The sequence below is a fragment of the Rhinopithecus bieti genome, unplaced genomic scaffold (genome assembly GCF_001698545.2).
Source record: "Rhinopithecus bieti isolate Rb0 unplaced genomic scaffold, ASM169854v2 scaffold_13375, whole genome shotgun sequence".
NCBI classification, from domain to species: Eukaryota; Metazoa; Chordata; class Mammalia; order Primates; family Cercopithecidae; genus Rhinopithecus; species Rhinopithecus bieti.
Window position 1 is genome coordinate 2,388,454 of NW_016807628.1, and position 17,341 is coordinate 2,405,794.

At 48.7% G+C, this 17,341-nt stretch overlaps 1 protein-coding gene across 2 annotated transcripts in view; it reads right to left on the bottom strand.

The window, feature by feature from the left end:
• The window catches only part of NKD1 (NKD inhibitor of Wnt signaling pathway 1), an 85,894-nt gene that overhangs the window by 54,595 nt on the left and 13,958 nt on the right, over positions 1-17,341 (bottom strand). The window lies entirely within an intron of this gene.

Below are 17,341 nucleotides of genomic sequence, written 5' to 3' on the forward strand. Positions count from 1 at the left end.
AAAAAAAAAAAAAAAAAAAAAACCATTTTGGTTTATCTTTTCTCTTCCATCTTTGATAGCAATTGTTTCCTATGAAAGAAATAGAAACATTTATTTAAAAGAAATATAATTCTATAAGAAAACCAATGTGCAAAGGCAATGACGAAAAAAACAGAGAGAAAAATGAGAAACAGGATTGGTGGGCACTGCAGGGCCTCTGGGGTACACAGGCCCTGTCCAAGAGCACAGCTACATTCAGCTCCACTTGAATGTTGCCAGGCTAAGAGGTTGATGTCAATGATATTAGCTTTTCCAATTTTTAAAAAGAAGTCAGAAATCTAGAGTTCTAAGTGAAATTCCTCATTTTTAAATGTTGGCTCAAATTGTTTCAAAATTGAAAGGGTCAAACAAAACATTCCTGGGAGCTAGATTCAGCTCACCAGTTGGCAATTTCTGCCAAAAAGGACGGAGTAATGCTCATTCAACTGGTGCTGCCACCCGTTTCCCAAGCTTCTCGGGCCAGGGAACCCTTTGGCAAGGGTTTGAGTGCTCTTATTCTCTCAGGTGCTTTCTCTTGCATTCACTGAGCATGTGTGCTGCATTCCTTGCACGTACCTGCTATTATGCCCGTTGCATTTAGGGCCTCCCAAAGATGCAGACTTTGCCTTTGCTAAGGCACCGCTCTAAGCACTGGGCCCTCACCTCTCCTGGGGCAGGCCCTGCCATGTATGGGAAGGGGTGAGCACACAGTGGGAGGCCAAAATGGCCAGTCCATCAAGGGGATCCATCATGGTGTCATGACAACACTCCCTAAGGTCCTTTTCAGAAATAGAATTCACTCTCAAATCAAAACTAAAAGCAGAAAGCCCACCTGGAGAGGCCAACGAAGGAAGACACAGTCCACAGGACTGAGAGAGTGCATGTGTAGCGGGTTGGAGTGCAAGTTTAGTGGGTTAGAGTGCATGTGTAGCGACTAGCCTGTGGGACCAAGACAGTGTGTGTCTAGCTGGTAACCCGTGGGACTGAGAGAGTGCATGTGTGCAGCAGGTTAGGGTGCATGTGTAGCAGGTACTCATGAGACCAAGAGAGTGCGTGTGTAGCAGGTAGTCTGCGGGACTAAGACAGTGCATGTGTGGTGGATTAGAGTGTGTGTATAGCAGGCAGCCCGTGGGACTGAGAGAGTGCATGTGTAGCAGGAACACATGCACAATGATGGCCTTATTAGAGCCTCATAACAGCCCATGTGATATGTGGCTGAGGCTGTATTTAAATGTTTCTTTCTTTTTAAAGATGAGGCTCATGGATGTCAAGTGACTTCTCCAGGTGATCATAGTGACATATGCATTCCCAGAGACAAAAGTAGTCCCTGATGAGATGAGGCAGTGACCAAGACACAGCCAGTGGTCCTGCAGCCAGGCCAGCCAGCCAGCTGCCAAGCTGCCCAGGAGAATCACAGGCTGCAGAAGGCCTCCTGATCACCTGCAGAATCATGGGAGATGGAATGCTGCCTCACACATTTCTCAGAAGCTGACTGACAGACACCGCAACATGAGAAACGTACACAGTATATCTGATCAGAACCTGGGTGTGAGTCTCTCAGCAGAGCACTAGTAGATCCCCAGGGGAACATCACTCCACACAGTAAAAGAGGCAGAATCTTCTGGAACATGGAGCTGGACATGGCCAGCTGAAGAAGCAGAAGCCAGCAGAAAAGGAGGCTCAGGTACCAAGGGTACCTGCAAAGGGAACAACTCAAGCTGGTACTATGGCAGAGATGGCTACCTGCCCCCAAAGATTCCTGCTCCCTCTTCCACAGTGTAGAGTTGTTAGTGGAAGGTGGCTGCCCAGATGGGACTACATTTCCCAGCACCTCTTTCATCAGGGTGGGGCCATGTGATTAGTTGTCACCAATGGAACATGAGCAGAAGTGGTACAGAATGATTCACAGCCAGGGATCTTAAGCAGTGGGAAGAGTTTTTCCACTCCCTTATTCCCCTTTTACCAGGTGGAAGCAGAGAACTCAGAGGCTCTCACAGATGAAGAAGCCACAACATGGAAGGAGCCTGGACCACTAAGTCACTCATTTTCCAACCAAGATACCTGTTTTGGACTGGTCCATGAGTGATAAATAAAATTCTAAACTTTAATGTCAAGGTGTCTTTACTGCAACAACCAGAGTTGCCCCACCTAAAACACAAGTGGAAAGAAAGAAGAATACATGGGTCAAGAAACTAAGTCCTCACTGGGGTAAGAAGCTCAAGGCAAAAGCAATACAGGAAAAATCTATCTGCTAAATAAGATCAGTCACCACCTGCTACATACAACCCACCTGAATGCCTCTACATAAAGGTCAACTTTAAGACCCCTGGGTGCTTAGCTATGCCTACCTTGATTAAGAATGGCTTACAAAGACAAATACCGCATGATCTCATTTATATGTGGAATCTAAAATGGGCAAACCCAAAGAAGCAGAGTGGAATGGTGGTTGCCAGAGGCTAGGGAAAGGAGGAAATGGAAAGGGGTGATGGCCAAGGGGTACAAAGTTTCAGTTATGTAAGATAAATAGGTTCTGGAGACATACTGCACAGCATCGTGCCTATAGCTAACAGTACTCCATTATATATTTAAAATTTTCTAAGAGGGCAGATCTTAAGTGTTCTTTCTCTCTCTCTTTCACACAAATAATAATAATAAAGAGAGCAGGAGGAAACTTGGGCAGATTACAGACATGTATTGGGCAGATTACAGACATTACAGGCCTTGATGGTAGGGATGGTTTCATGAGTATATGCTTACCCCCAAACCCATCAGGTTGTATTCAAGTTGTATACATTAAGTATAGCTTGATACAAGTCAATCATATCTCAATAAAGTGATTTTTTTAAATAAAGAATGACTTATGAAAACTCCTTTAGGGAAAAAAGAAGGTTATTTACCAAATATACTCTACCCACCCACCCAACAACCCTCTGCTGGGAAGGTATTCTGACTATCTCCATCAACAGGTAAGGGCCACAAGGTCAGGAGGTGCAGTGACTTGGCCAAGGTCATGAAACTGGCAGAGGCAGAGCTTGGTTTTAACTTAAGACCCTACTCCTTCCACCAACCCAACCTGCTCTGAATGGTGCAAAACATTTGTATCATTTCCCACAAATCACTTTCTGCCTTGTATGGGCCAGTCAGGTTTGATGGCCTCCCCAACATAATGGGCACCTCCTGAAGGCAGGGACTCAGGCCATCCATCAGTGCAGTCTCACAGGGCCCAGTGGGGGCCTCTCATCACTGACTGCAGGGAGTCACATGCTGCTTGACCTCATGCCCTCACCTGTTGATAGGGATGGTAGGAATACCTTCCCAGTGGGTCACTGGGTGGGTGGATAGAGTGTACTTGGTAAATAACTTTCTTTTTTTCCAAAAATGAGTTTTTATAAGTCATTCTTTTAAAAAAACAAAACAAAAAAAAGCACTTTATTGAGATATCATTGACTTGTAAAAACCTATACTTATGTAATGTATACAACTCAATGAATTTGGGGATAAGGGTATACCCATGAAACCACCACCACCGTAAAGGCCACCGACATACCCACAATCTCCCCAAGTTTCCTGCAGCAGCTTTCAGGCCAAACTCTGGTGCATCTTCAGGATACTCAGGAGGCTTACACCCCAAATCCTGTCCTCTAACCCAGTTCTCCCCCCACCAAGGATAATCAGAAACATAACAAAAGGCACTGCTTCCACTTCTGAACAATCACCATTTGATCACAGCAATCTGGTTATGGATGGATAATCTTATCAGTCATTACTTACCAATATTTAAACCAGGAATTACCATCACTGGGGTTTGCATCTTCTTTGCTATCTGGAGGAGGTGAGGAGAAGGAGTGACTAAATGTCTTCATGTAACTGGACATGGGGGTGAGTATAGCTGCTCCTCCCAGCTCTGCTCTGAGGCTTGTGTAGGCAATACCCACATCTGCCTGACACTAAGCCTCCATCTGTCCAGGGCCTGTTCAGGGCCCTCAGGAGAGTGAGGGCATATTAGCATATAGTCTCAACAAAAGGCAGGAATAAGCCAATAAGCTAGCAATCAATTCTGGGAACTCAGAATCTTCTAGAATATTCTTGAGCCCAGATAGGAGGCTTGGTGGGCTCTGCAGCCCAGATGCTCCCCTACGGCAGGGTTTCTCCACCTTGGCACTGCTTACATTTGGGGCCAAGGTCATTCTTTGTTGCAATGGGGCATCCTGTGCACTGCAGGATGGTTGGCAGTATCCCTGACCTCCACCCACTAGAGGCCAGCAGCACCCCCCACCCAGCCATGACAACGAGGGATGTACCCAGACATCGCCAAATGTCCTGTGCTCCCATGGAGAACCCCTGCTCCAAAGGATGCAACAAATGGTGGCCACACCAGAATTTAGGCCTGGTGTTTTCCCATCTTCCATTTTCTCCTCTCTGGATTTTTATGTGATACGTCTCCATTTTTAAAGTGTGGCAACTAATTAAATATTTTCTGCTGTGAGAGCCAAAAGCATGTATACAGGTTACTGGCCAGAGCCTCCAAAAGCCCTCTGCTAAGTCCAGATGGAAAATGAAAAGCATATAACCCACTTCTCAGTGTTTGAGCTCCTGAGTTCAAGAGCAAGTCCGTCCCCACAGTCATGGGAAGGAGCCCTGGAAAGGGAGGCCCATGTTATTTCTTGGGGGGAATATTGCCACAAGATCACCTGTCAAAGGGGCTTTTCAAATCCCTTCTCCCAGGAACACAGGCTGACAACCCCATTTGTTCTTTTTCCCCCAAAATACAATTCCCGTCCTGCTGATATTCTGAAAGCCAGGCCCTAAGCCGGCTCTGGCCTATGAAGCAAACACTTGTGAACCACCCGCCTATAAAACCAGCCAGCCTCTGGGCGCTGGTGAATCTTTTAGTGCCAACATTACCCCAGAAGACTGGCCTCCCTATCTCTCAGTCCCTAGTTAAAGAACTTGATCTGAGCAAGTTTCCTTTCCTTCCAGCGAAAATCTGGGTTACTAGGGGGAGGGCACTGGAGAATCTAATAAATCTTAGAATATACTTCTTGGCTAAAGGAAAAAAAAAAAAAAAAACACCTACTTACTGGTGTCATGAAACAACTTTCCAGCTCTCTCAGAAGACAGCCGGGTTCAGAAGTTACTATTATATTCAAGCTGTATTAAATCAAGCTGTGAGAAGCACCAGGGTTATGCTTTTAAAGAATGCCCTGAGCCAATTCTGATGTTTAAAGGGAAAAGGAAAAAGTTTCCAAGGCTTCCATAAATTCCAAGGAGAGGAAGTTTCAAACTTGGGTGTTCACAGACCATGGCCCCCACTGGAAACAGCTTGGTTTCATGTATTTGGTTTTACTGTTCAAACTTTAGGGTCTTTTAACTTTTTATTTTTACAGGGCTCAGAAGAAAAGGGAGAGGGAACCATTTGCTCACCAAGTGCCAAAGAAAACCCAAGCGCCTCCCTCAGAGGGCCTCTGCCTGGGACGACAATGAGGCAAGGACATGGGGAGGGGACCCCCGGCTCCTGGCACGCCCCAGGCACAGCTCCTCCTGCCCGCTGGAGGCCAGGCCTGCGAGGCCGGCTGCTAATGAACTCCAACAAGATCAATCCAAGGCGAGACCATGCTGCACTGCCACTCGGCCGCGCCTGGGCCTCGGCCACCAGCAGCAGGAGGAGCAAAATGAAAGTTTCCAAAAACAAGATGAGGCCCAGCCAAGTCCCAAGGAATCCTAAATTTAGTCCCTGGGGAAAGACGGCTGTGTCGACTCAGCCAGGACACTAGTGAGGTCCGGTATCCCTTGATAATGTCAACCAAACTAAACAGGCCCTCCCAGGACACCTCAGCCCCCAGTTCTGACCCACGCCCACATTTCCAATCCCTAGCCCCCACTGTCCAAGGCCTGTGTACCTAGGAGGTTGGGCAAGACAAGGGAGGTATACCCATTTGATAGGAGAGAAAATTGAGTCCCCAAAGAGGTAGTGGTGAGGTAGAATGAACATAGGCAGTCCTGCATTTGGATCCAGCATCAAGTTCTATCACCCAATACCCATGTGTCTAGGAAGAAGGCATTCTGCCACTTGGAGCCTCAGTTTTACCATCTGTAAAATGGGAGTGATACTGTCTATTTCAAAAAATACTGAAAAGACACAAAGTTTTAAAATTTCTATGTATATATAGACACACATGTATTATATATACATGCATATATGTCATATAGGTGTATGTTAAAAAGAGACTGCTGGGCTGCACCCCAGACATATATAGTCAACAGCTGTTGTTTGTGCCAGCTCAGCACCCTCACCCCCACCCCCACTCCCCTCTCAGCCCCTGTGGCTGAGGCCAGCCCAACCCGTTTCCGTGAGAGCTCTCAGACACCTAACTGAATCAGAATCACCAGGAGCTAAACCCAGGTTATTCAATTTTCCCCAAGCTATTCTAATACACAAGAGACAGTTTTAGGAACAGCTGCCAGATAAATTCAGAAGATCCAAGTGGCTAAGCTCAGAGAGGGTGTGACTCTCCTCCTGGCCCCCAGGAAGCGGTACATCTGCAAAGGGTCTCAGATTCTAAAGTGCTGTCAGGGTGGGACCCTCTCCCAGCTCTGAGCCAAGATGCAGAATCCAGAAGCGGAGGTCCTGAGGGGCAGAGACCAGCAGAACTCTGATCTGACCCCAGAAAGCACTTGCTGGCTCTTTCCCCCGCAGCATCCGGCTGCACACTGCAGGGCAGGTCAAGGGGATGAATAAGAGCCCAGAAGCTCCAAAGGGCCTCGCTTTAACCTGACTGGGGGGAGGAGGAACAGGGAATCTCCACCTGCCCACAGGGCAACTTCAGCATCAGGAGGTCTCCATAGCAACCCTCCAGCTGGAGTCACTGAGCCACCTGGAGACCAGACAGAGTGCAGGGGGCACCACAGGGATTGAGATCGGGTGGTGCTGAAGGTAGAGATGCGGGTTCCAGCAAAGAAAGAAATAACAAAGACCTTTCCATGGCGGGGAAAGGGCTTCCAGAAAGGACTTTCTTCTTGGAGGGAATGATAATTAGTCATAAGAGCAGCCTTACCGAGCACCTCCAGGCCACACAGGTTCACCAGTTCACACACCAACTCCAGGAGGAAGGTTCAGCTACTAGTTTCGCTTTACAGATGGGGAGACTGAGACCTCAGAAACATTAGGAAAGTTGCCTAAGTTTGCACAACTGCTAGGTAGCAGGCCCAGGACTCAAACTCATCTGATTCCAGAGCCCACTCTCCCACCCTCTTCTGCACGGGGCAGGTCAGCACCCCTTCCGACCTCACGATTCTGTGGGCTCCAGAGACTGACTTTGGTCAGCACCCTTTCTAACCTCCACATCTCCTGGGCTTGGCAGAAACTGGCTTTGGGTCTGTCTCTGTCTGACTCAGGGACAAGTTCAAGCCCGGATGCTGTTGCTGCACCTAAGCTGGGTAAGACAACGAACCATAGGGGTGGTGAGTACTCATTTTTAGAGATTGGCGGACTGGTGCAGAGAGGATTTCTCTGATTCCCAGAGTCCCACAGCAGATCCCCTGAACCCCTCCCCACCAATCTGCCACCTCCCCTGAGTTAGAGCACAAAGGACAGGGCAGAGCAGACAACTCCACCACCCCCAGTCATCAAGCCAGCCCCACGTAACACACGGGCTTCATTCCCAAAAAAAATCCAAGATGGAAGCAACTACTCCCACCCTCTAATTTACAGACAGGATAGCTGAAGCTCAGAGATTGAAAGAACTTGTCCAAAGCACACAGCAAAGCAATTTCATTCAAGGATTAACAGATGCCTATATGTGTCAGGCCCTGTGCAAGGCCGTGGAGCCCCAGGGGTTAACGACAATATCCTGCCCCTGCCACCAGAGGGGTGACAATACCCTGCCCCATGCCACCACAAGTTAATAACAATATCCACAACTCCTCGCTGTTCCTGTGGGAGGTGAGCAGTAACTCAACTGCCACATGAATAAGTCACAAATGACCAATGGTGGTGAGCATTCCAAGGAGGCAGAAGGAACAGGGTGTTAGAAGGAACCACAGTGAAAGCTGTTCTGAGGCACATGTGAGAGCTCCATCCTGGAGGGTGAGCTGAGAACAAGGGAGAGTACTGGGAAGTATCTCCAGCTGCAGAAACAGAGCGTGCAAAGGCCCTGAGGTGGGCGTGCGATGGGTATGTTCCAGACGGGAGCAAGGCAGCTGGGATGGACTGAGGGGAAGGGCGGCCAGGGATGAAAAGCAGGAAAGAGGCAGGTTGTGCCCAGCCTTATGGACTATGGGAAGGAATTTAGATGTTCCTCTAAGGACTTTGAGAAGCCGCAGTAGAGATTCAAGTAGGAGAGGGAGTGGATCTCATTGGGTTCTGCAAAGTCAGCCCGGCTGAAGCAGGGAGCAGAAATTCAGAGGCTGCTGGAGTCCTCCAGGCACAACAGGATGATGGCTTAGAAGAGGATGGGGACCATGGTGAGCAGTGGGCAAATCTGAGATTCACAGAGTCATAGATTGACGAAAGGTGTCCATCTGGCAGCTCTGCAGGGAAGGAAGGGGAGGAGTTAGGAATGACCCCCCAGGATGCCTCTCTGAGCAACAGAGGAACAGAGAGCCCTTCACTGGGACCTGGAGGCTGGGAGCGCAGATGGGTCTCAAGAGTAGGTGGGGAAGGCTGCTTCCGACAGGCTGCTTGGGTGTGTGAGCAGCAGTGAGTGGAGGGTACCCAGGTCTTCAGAGCACTTGAAACTCTCAAGGCCCCTACCAACTCCCAAAGCCTCCATGTGCACGAACCCTGGTTCCACCAGGCTGTGTGGCCGGCTGCTCGTCCTCATCCTGGCTGCATTGCTGACCTGCCCCTCTCTGAATCACATCTCCCCACAGGAGGCAGAGCCCTGGCGTCTGTGTCTCTCAAATGGTGATCTCCAAAGACAGAATTTGAGTTTGTTATTGGAGGGCTGCCACCTGCAGCCCCTAGGCCAGCGCCCATGTCACTGACAATTTCCAAGACCTTGAAAGGAACCTTAATCCAATTGTCTGTGTCGAGTAGGCCACAGGCAGCCCCTCCTTCCCCTCCACTTTCCTCTCAGCTCTCCCTTCGAAGGCAGCCCCAGGGAGGAGATGTCCAGCACAGCCTGGCCCTGACAGCAGGACAGTCGCACACCCAGGAGGGTCTGCCATGAGCCCACTGAAGACTACTACCAGCCAGCCCTCAGTGTGGAAGCCTCCCTGTGCCTGGCGCAGGGCTGCTATGGCTGGGGTGGGGGCTGCATCACTCGGATACCTGCCAGCCGCATTCCACCCTCAGCACAAAGTGCTGCACAGATGGTACAGCACTCCCAGCAACACATTTCCCAGATGGAAAAACCAAGGCTAATAGACAGGGTCACTCCATAGATCCTGAGAGTGGAAGTCCTACCCCGTTCTGCCTCCAAAGGCCAGCCGAGCTCGTCACATTGCACATGAATAATAACTGTCCTATGTATCACCTGCTTTTTGTGGCTAGATACGGAGCTAAGTGTTTCACAGGCATTCTCATCTGATCTACACAACAGCTCCGTGGGCTAAGCACCATTTTCACTCCCATTTTACAGATGAAGAAACAGAGGCACAGAGAGGTTAAGGCACTCGCTCAAAGGTCACACAGCTAGTAAGTGGCAGGGCCAGCATCTGAATCGGGCCTGCCTATCTCTGGGGCCAGTACAGTGTTTCTCAATTCCCATTATCTTCCCTCTCCATACAGAGCCTGTGTAGACCACAACATTTTAATACCACAGATATTCTGTGGATCTGTTTATATACTGGATGTATATCTGTGTTTTATACTTTAAAAGACTAAGACTCCTTTGCCCCCCAAGAACCAATTTCTGCCTCCATGGGGTCAACATCATTCCCATGGAGTCAAGGCCAGTGTTGTGTGACAGGAACAGAATACAAGCCACACATGTAATTTTAAATGTTGTAATAGTCTCATTAAAAAACAAAGAAACAGGTGACATTAATTTTAACAATGTTATTTAAGCCAATATGATCAAAATATCGACATTTCAAAATACTATCGTTATATGTGATTTGCTTAATTATTAATTTAAAAAAAGTTGACATGCTTTTCCTTTTCTACATTAAGATTTTGAAATTCCCTGGGCACTCCCAATCCAGACCCGCCCTATTTCAAATGCTCAGTGGCTGCGTCAGGATAGAGGCTGCCATGGTAGGCAGTGCCCGCCCAGTTCCAACCATTTTGCTAAAGCAACGTTCCATGTCTTCCCTAAAACTCCTGAAAATCCATCTCTGCAGGACTTCCTCCATCCAAGGAACCCCACCACTCCTAACCAGAGGGTTCCACTTAGTTCTCAGGACCTCCTACAGACAAGACACCATGCTAAAAAACTCACAAGATACAACAAGGAGTAAGAACTGGCCTCTGCCCTCAAGCAGCCTACAATCTAAGCGGGAGGAGAGGAGTGAAATAATTACCAACCCTACTGCACACCAGGCTCTGGGGCTTCTCACCCATTCTCTTTTAATCTTCATACTCATCCTGGGATATTGGTTCTGTTATTACCATCTCATTTTACTGGTAAGAAAATTGAGGCTTGACAGACCATGGATCTTGCCCAGGGTCTACCTATTTGACTTGGCCAACCCAGGGCAAAACAAAGGAGATGTCAGCAAAGCCATGTGGAAGCTTTTAAGAACAAGGAGGGCAGCTTCAGGGAGGGTATGAGTGAACCTGGAGGCAGCATGAAAGGGAAGAAGGAAGCAGAGAGCCAAGGATAAAGCAGAGGCATGTGTATTTGCAGGGAATACAGAAGCAATAGGTGCATTTCTGATGAACGAAACTGCACAAGCAGAATCTTGGAAGCAGGAAAAGAGGCCGGAATTCTGGGCCTTAAAATGCTGTAGCATGAAGCTGGTGCACAGGGCATGGTATGAGGAGAGTCCAAGTTCAATCACCCAGTCATGGGAAAGCATCCACTGCCCAACCCATAGGCCATAATGTCAGCGGAATCTGACTTCCCAAAATATTTATCAGAAGGCGCTGGGCACCAGACTCCATTCTGTAAACCTGGATGCTGTTCCAAAGCTGAGACGATAGATCTCCCAGAGAACCAGTTAAACTCTCCCTCACATTCTAAATAATGAAAGGAAGGGGGGGAAGAGAAGGAGACAAATCAACCTCCTCCAACCGCCCAACTTAAGGGATTAAGGTCAGAAGCAAGACAGGAGCAAGGGGGCCATCTCCTTATCAGGCACACGGCTGCTCTAGACACAGGCAAAACTTGTAACACGCATCCTTCTTCCACATTGGGGGAGAGAAGCACCCAGTCCTAATACACAAAGGTCAGACCCATCCTCCAGGGGCAGAATTTCCAGCCAATCTGTTGCCCCCAGATTACCAAGACAGAACCATCCCTTCCATGTACAGAGGTGCTGACTGGAAGTCAAAGAATGAGGCACATAAATCTCCGACCTGCCAAGGGGTCCAGATATCAAACCTCCCAGTGCACCGGCTCACTGCACTCAAAGGCACAAGCAAAGGAAGCTGTGGGATGAGTAGATTCAGGAATGTGGATGAAGGAAGACCCCTCTCTCTCACTGCCAACGATCACCATAGACATTATGGACTGAATAAATGAGGAAACGCTTGACACAGATGCTCTCACTTAATCCTCCTGAAAGTCCATGAGGCAGGTCCTGCTGTTATCCCCAGTTTACAACGAGAAATGACAGAATCACATGGCCAGGAAATGGCAGCACCATCTCTAACCTGGACTTCCTGTATCTCCAGCTAGGGACCCCCATAGGCTGGCCTACCACTCTCAGTTTCTTCCCCTCTCTGATATGCAGTCCTGGTTTCAAGCCCAGTGCTAACCACCTCTCTTCCTTGTTCAAAACCCTTAGGCTTATGTGTGCTTGCAAAATAAGCCCAAAATCCCCAGGGAGGGTTAAGAAAAGGTAGGCGGGTGCTCAGGGGCCCCCCATGCCTCCGCAAGCCAACTCATGTCACCCACTCCCAACTCCAAAAATGCAGCCCACCCTCTCAAGGGGCCCATCCAAGAAGCGGGCTTTTTGGCACCATATTTTCCTCCCACAGAACGTGAGAATAAAGGGCTCTTTGCTTGTCTCCTGAAATAACTGGCTTTTGCCATAAAGCAATCTTCTGCCCAGTAAAAATATTTCTGTAAAACTTGGTAACTCTATCTGCGGTTCCTTTTCTGAAAGTCAAAAATCTTGGGGAGTGAAATATGGCAGAGGCCAGCTTTATGACAAGCTCATGAAGTCATGTCTACCCGAAACAGGCCCTCCTTAACACTGTGATTAATTTGCTGTTAACCACAGGGACTTTGTGTCTTAATATACTCAAAGTGAAGCACCCGTTCATATTTCTACCAGAACAATACCCACCACCCCAGATCTGGTATCCAGCCAGGCAGGTAGCAGAGCCATGGCTGGGATCTGGGGCCAGAAAGGACTCAGTTGAGATCGGGGACTCTGCCAAAGGGCCATAACACACAAGGGAGCTGTTACCTGTGGCCTGTCCTTGGCCAAGGAGGAGGTACAGCTTATAAGTGAGGGGTGTCCCAAGATCAGAGTGTAAGAGGCACTCACAGCTAAATCAAACTAACTCCAAGACACCCAGAGAAGCCCCTGAAACCTCCCTAGGGCTTGGTTTTCCCATCTGTAAATGGGAACAATCATTTCAGGGGAACTCCTGAGCAAACACATGTGATGTCCCCTCTCAACATCTTCATCCGGCAAACGGCAATCACGCCCCTTCCAGGTGCTATTTTCGGCCCCAAAGAAATGGAGACGGGTTTACTGGGAATCTTCCAGAACACAGCAGCAGATCCAGAGGCCTTAAAGGGCTACTGAGTATGTCTGCTGGGTGCTCACTGCATGCTAACACTTCAATGGCCATATGCATTACTTCATTATTTAATCTTTGAAACAACTCCAAGCGGTGGGCATTCTGTTCCTCTTTTTATAGGTGAGAAAACTAAAGCCCAACATCAACACAGTTCAGTATAAACCCAAGTCTGAAGCCTGGTCCTAAGCTCCATGCACCCCTCGAATTGGGAGATCACAAAGGGAAAAAGGAGTGAAGTAACGCAATGAAGTCTTTAAAAAAAAAAAAAAAAAAGCCAAACCCATAAAAATTAAAATGGGGGTTCTTAACCTGGGGCCATGGGTGCCCTGAAATTGGAGTGACCGATGTAAGAGCATTTATCTAAGGAGAGAGACACATGAGATTCAGTGGATTCCCAAAAGGGAAGTTACTCACTCCTTGAGGGTTAAAAATCATCAACCTGTGATCATCATAGAGAGGTCAGAAGCTTGAAAGGAAGGCTGTAACCCAGGTGGGCTGCATGGAGGAAGTGGCAAACCACCTAGGCTCTTCCAAGATATGATAGAAATAGGTGGATCAATGGTCAGCTGCCTGGCTGCCCTGTCCTTACCCAGCCTTGCCAGCTGCTGACCAAAGCCTTGTTCAGTGATTCTGATTCCAGGGACCAAGCCATCCACAGCTGTTGGCTCCACCCACACAGTGTGCTTTCTACAGCCTTCTCCTCTCAAGTCAGTTTCTCATCAGGGAGATTCAAGGGATGCGGGTAAGGGGGTGATCCCAGCCTCCACTCCAGGACAAGCATGTGACTCAGGACTGTCAGAGGCACAGGGATAGGTTCTGGGATGCGACCCAAGTCCAAACAATGGGAGCTCTGCCTGGACTTTTGCTGGAACTTTCTTCTCTAACAGCTGAAGCTGGAAGCCTGGACTGCTGGGAGCCAAGTTGCTATTACCTGGGAAGGGTGTGCCTAAGGATGAAGCCAATCCAAAAGAAAGCAGAGATGAAGACGCAGATTGTTGTCCTGGGACACAGCTTGGGCTTGATGATCCAGCTATAACTGAAGTCCACTCCCTGGTTACACAAGCCAAGAATTTGACTGTATGAAACAGTTGACATGGGCTTGAAACCCAGAGTCCCAACGGATCCACAGAGAAAGGTCCCATCTACTTAACCACAAGCTCCCCCTGAAGCTGTTTTCCTCCTTGATTTTGTAGACACCAGCCAGGGGGAAAAACTCCAGCTTTGCCAGAAACATAGCAGAGCCATACCTGGGGATCACATCAGGATGTGCAGTGTGCATCGGGGGCGCAGGGGGAGGGGTGGAAGCGGAAATGCACACTGTTGCTCTAAAGCTGACCACAGGCAGAAGCCCACAAACGATCTGAATGCCCAGCAGTAAGGAATCAATGCAATAAATGATGGTCTATCCTTATAACAGAAGGCTTGATAGCCATGAAGAACAATAAGATTATACATTCTGATATGAAATGATTTCCAAGATAAGTTTAAAAAGTTACATATTAAGAAAGCAAGCTGCAAAGCCAGATGTATACATGAATCTTAAGTTAAAAGAAAATATTTAAGGTCTGTATCACTTTTCATTGTAGTTGTTGTTATTGAGAGACATGGTCTCCCTCAGGTCGAAATGCAGTGGTGCGATCATGGCTCGCTGCAGCCTCAAACTCCTGGGCCCAAGCCATCCCCCCATCTCAGCCTCCTAAGTAGGTGGAACTACAGGCACACATCACTATGCCTGCTAGTTTTTGTTGTTGTTGTTGTCGTTGTTGTTGTTAAGAGATGGGGTCTCACTATGTTGCCCAGGCTGGTCTCAAACTCCTGGGTTCAAGCAATCCTCCCACTCTGGCCTCCCAAAGTGCTGTAATTATAATCATGAGCCACTGCACCTGGCTTCTATATCACTTTTTTTTTTTTTTTTTTTTTTTTGAGACAGAGTCTTACTCTGTTGCCCAGGCTGGAGTACAGTGGTGCAATCTCAGCTCACTGCAAACTCCATCTCCCGGGTTCACACCATTCTTCTGCCTCGGCCTCCCCAGTAGCTGGGACTACAGGCCCCCACCACCACACCTGGGTAATTTTTTATATTTTTAGTAGAGATGGGGTTTCACCGTATTAGCCAGGATGGTCTCGATCTCCTGACCTTGTGATCTGCCTGCCCTGGCCTCCCAAAGTGCTGGGATTACAGGGGTGAGCCACCAGGCCTGGCCTCTATATCACTTTTGTATGGTTCCCACCTTAAATGAATTTTTCAATTAATCTACTAATACCAATGCTTCCTGGTCTTGTTGGCCAAGACAGCTTCTGCTGTCAGTGCAGGGATAAGCATGCACAAACAGAGCATGGCTAGAAGTATCTTGAGGAGCCCACTACAGCAGATGTCTCCAAAGGGGGAAGCTGGGAGGTGGAGGTGGGAGGAGGCTTCCTGTGTACTGCATACCTTTAGTACAATTTTGGATTTTCTTTTTTTTTTTTTTTAACCATGCGTACGACTTAATTTAAGGAAAGGAAAAAGGTGAGGACCCTTTCTGAAGGGGCAGAGGCTCTCTTCAAAGGCACAAAACATCCTGGCTCCATAAAAGAGGTGGGGACTTAGATGGAACAGAAGAGAATCCCTGCCCCCTCTGCAGCTGTGTGCCCTCGGGCCAAGCTGCATGGTCCCTCTGAGCCTCATCCACCTGGAAAATGTTCTTGAGGATCTGCCATGTGCCAACCAGGGCAAAAGGCCCAGGGATACAAGACTGAGCCATAAAGAACCTGCCCTGTGGACTGTGCAGTCTGGTCTCAGTTTCCCCATAGTAATAACTGATCGTGGCCACATTTCTGTGAATATTAAATGCCTGACAAAGCCCTGTGAGGAAGGTTTTGCAAGCCATAAAGCCCTGGGTAAATCCTGGCTGGAAAACAGCCACCCACTCAGTGCTGCTGCCTCCAATCCAGCAGGGAGTTTACTTTCCAATGCCCCAGAACAGAGTCAAGAGGACGAGTCCTCACTCAAGAATCCCAGTAGCAGCTCTGAGCAGAACTTCCAGGGTTAAGAAGGCTAGAAAGGCCCCGAATTGTGACATCACGAGAAAGTGCTCCAATCCAACCATCTAGAAGGAAGACCATGATCATTCCCCACCATGGCCATGGCTGTAGCCAGCCAGAGCTACCCCCACCAAGCCTGAACAAAGCCATGTTACAAGGAGTGGGCTGTGGACAGGCCCCAAAGAGGGTTAACCAGTGCTTCCTGTGGGGGAGAGTTTTCTTTCCATGACCACCTGCTGTGAATCACTCCTTTGACACCTCCCTGCCCGCTGAGGATGGAGTTTAGACTGACACACAGGATCTTCTCCGTGGGTCCAGGGCTGTGCCCGCTGAGGACAGAGCTTAGCCTGACACAGGGGATCTTCTCCATGCGTCCAGGGCTGTGCTGTCCAATGCGGTAGCCACTAGCCTCGAGGGGCTATTTAAGTTCACATTTAAATTCATTCAAATAAAATATATCTTAAAAGGCAGTCTCTGAGTCCCAGTGGTCACATTCTAAGCCACAGGTTCCCAGAAGGGACAACGCAGACACAGAACATTTCCATCATCAGAAAGTTCTACTGGTCAGCACAGTCTAGAGGTCCTTTCCACAGCCCCTTCTTCCCATTCTACAGCGGGGGACCTAGCAGTCTTTTCAAAAGAGGCAGGTGTCAATGACTGCCAGGGAAACTCTAAATCCATTTGCAAGTTTAAGCAGCCACAGTTTTGGGGATGTGGGAAGAGGAGAGAGAACCACGGAGCAAGAGCTTGTCAGGAGTGAGGGCCTGTGCTGGTGTCTCTGTAGGGTCGCTCATTAGGTCCCGCTACTCTACAAATGGGGAATGCCCTCCTCCTCATCCCTCTCCAACTCCTGCACCCTCCTGTCACCTTTCCTTCAGGGTCCAGTTGGCCCAGCTGTTGCCCAGTACAGAAAGGTTCTGACTCAGGCTTGGGAAACCCCAAGGACTCCACATTTTGAACAGCACCCAAGAGGTTCGGATGTAGGTGGTCCTCGGCCACACCGAGTCCTCCCCAACCCCACACCCTCTGGCTGCTGTCTTCTCTCTCCACTCCTTCTGGCAAAGCTTCTCCATAGAGTTGCCTACACACGTTGTTTCCTCATCTGTCATTCACTTTTAAAATGTATCACCTTGCCGGGCGCGGTGGCTCAAGCCTGTAATCCCAGCACTTTGGGAGGCTGAGACGGGCGGATCACGAGGTCAGGAGATCGAGACCATCCTGGCTAACCCGGTGAAACCCCGTCTCTACTAAAAAACACAAAAAAAACTAGCCGGGCGAGGTGGCGGGCGCCTGTAGTCCCAGCTACTCGGGAGGCTGAGGCAGGAGAATGGCGTAAACCTGGGAGGCGGAGCTTGCAGTGAGCTGAGATCCAGCCACTGCACTCCAGCCTGGGCGACAAAGCAAGACTCCGTCTCAAAAAAATAAAATAAAATAAAATAA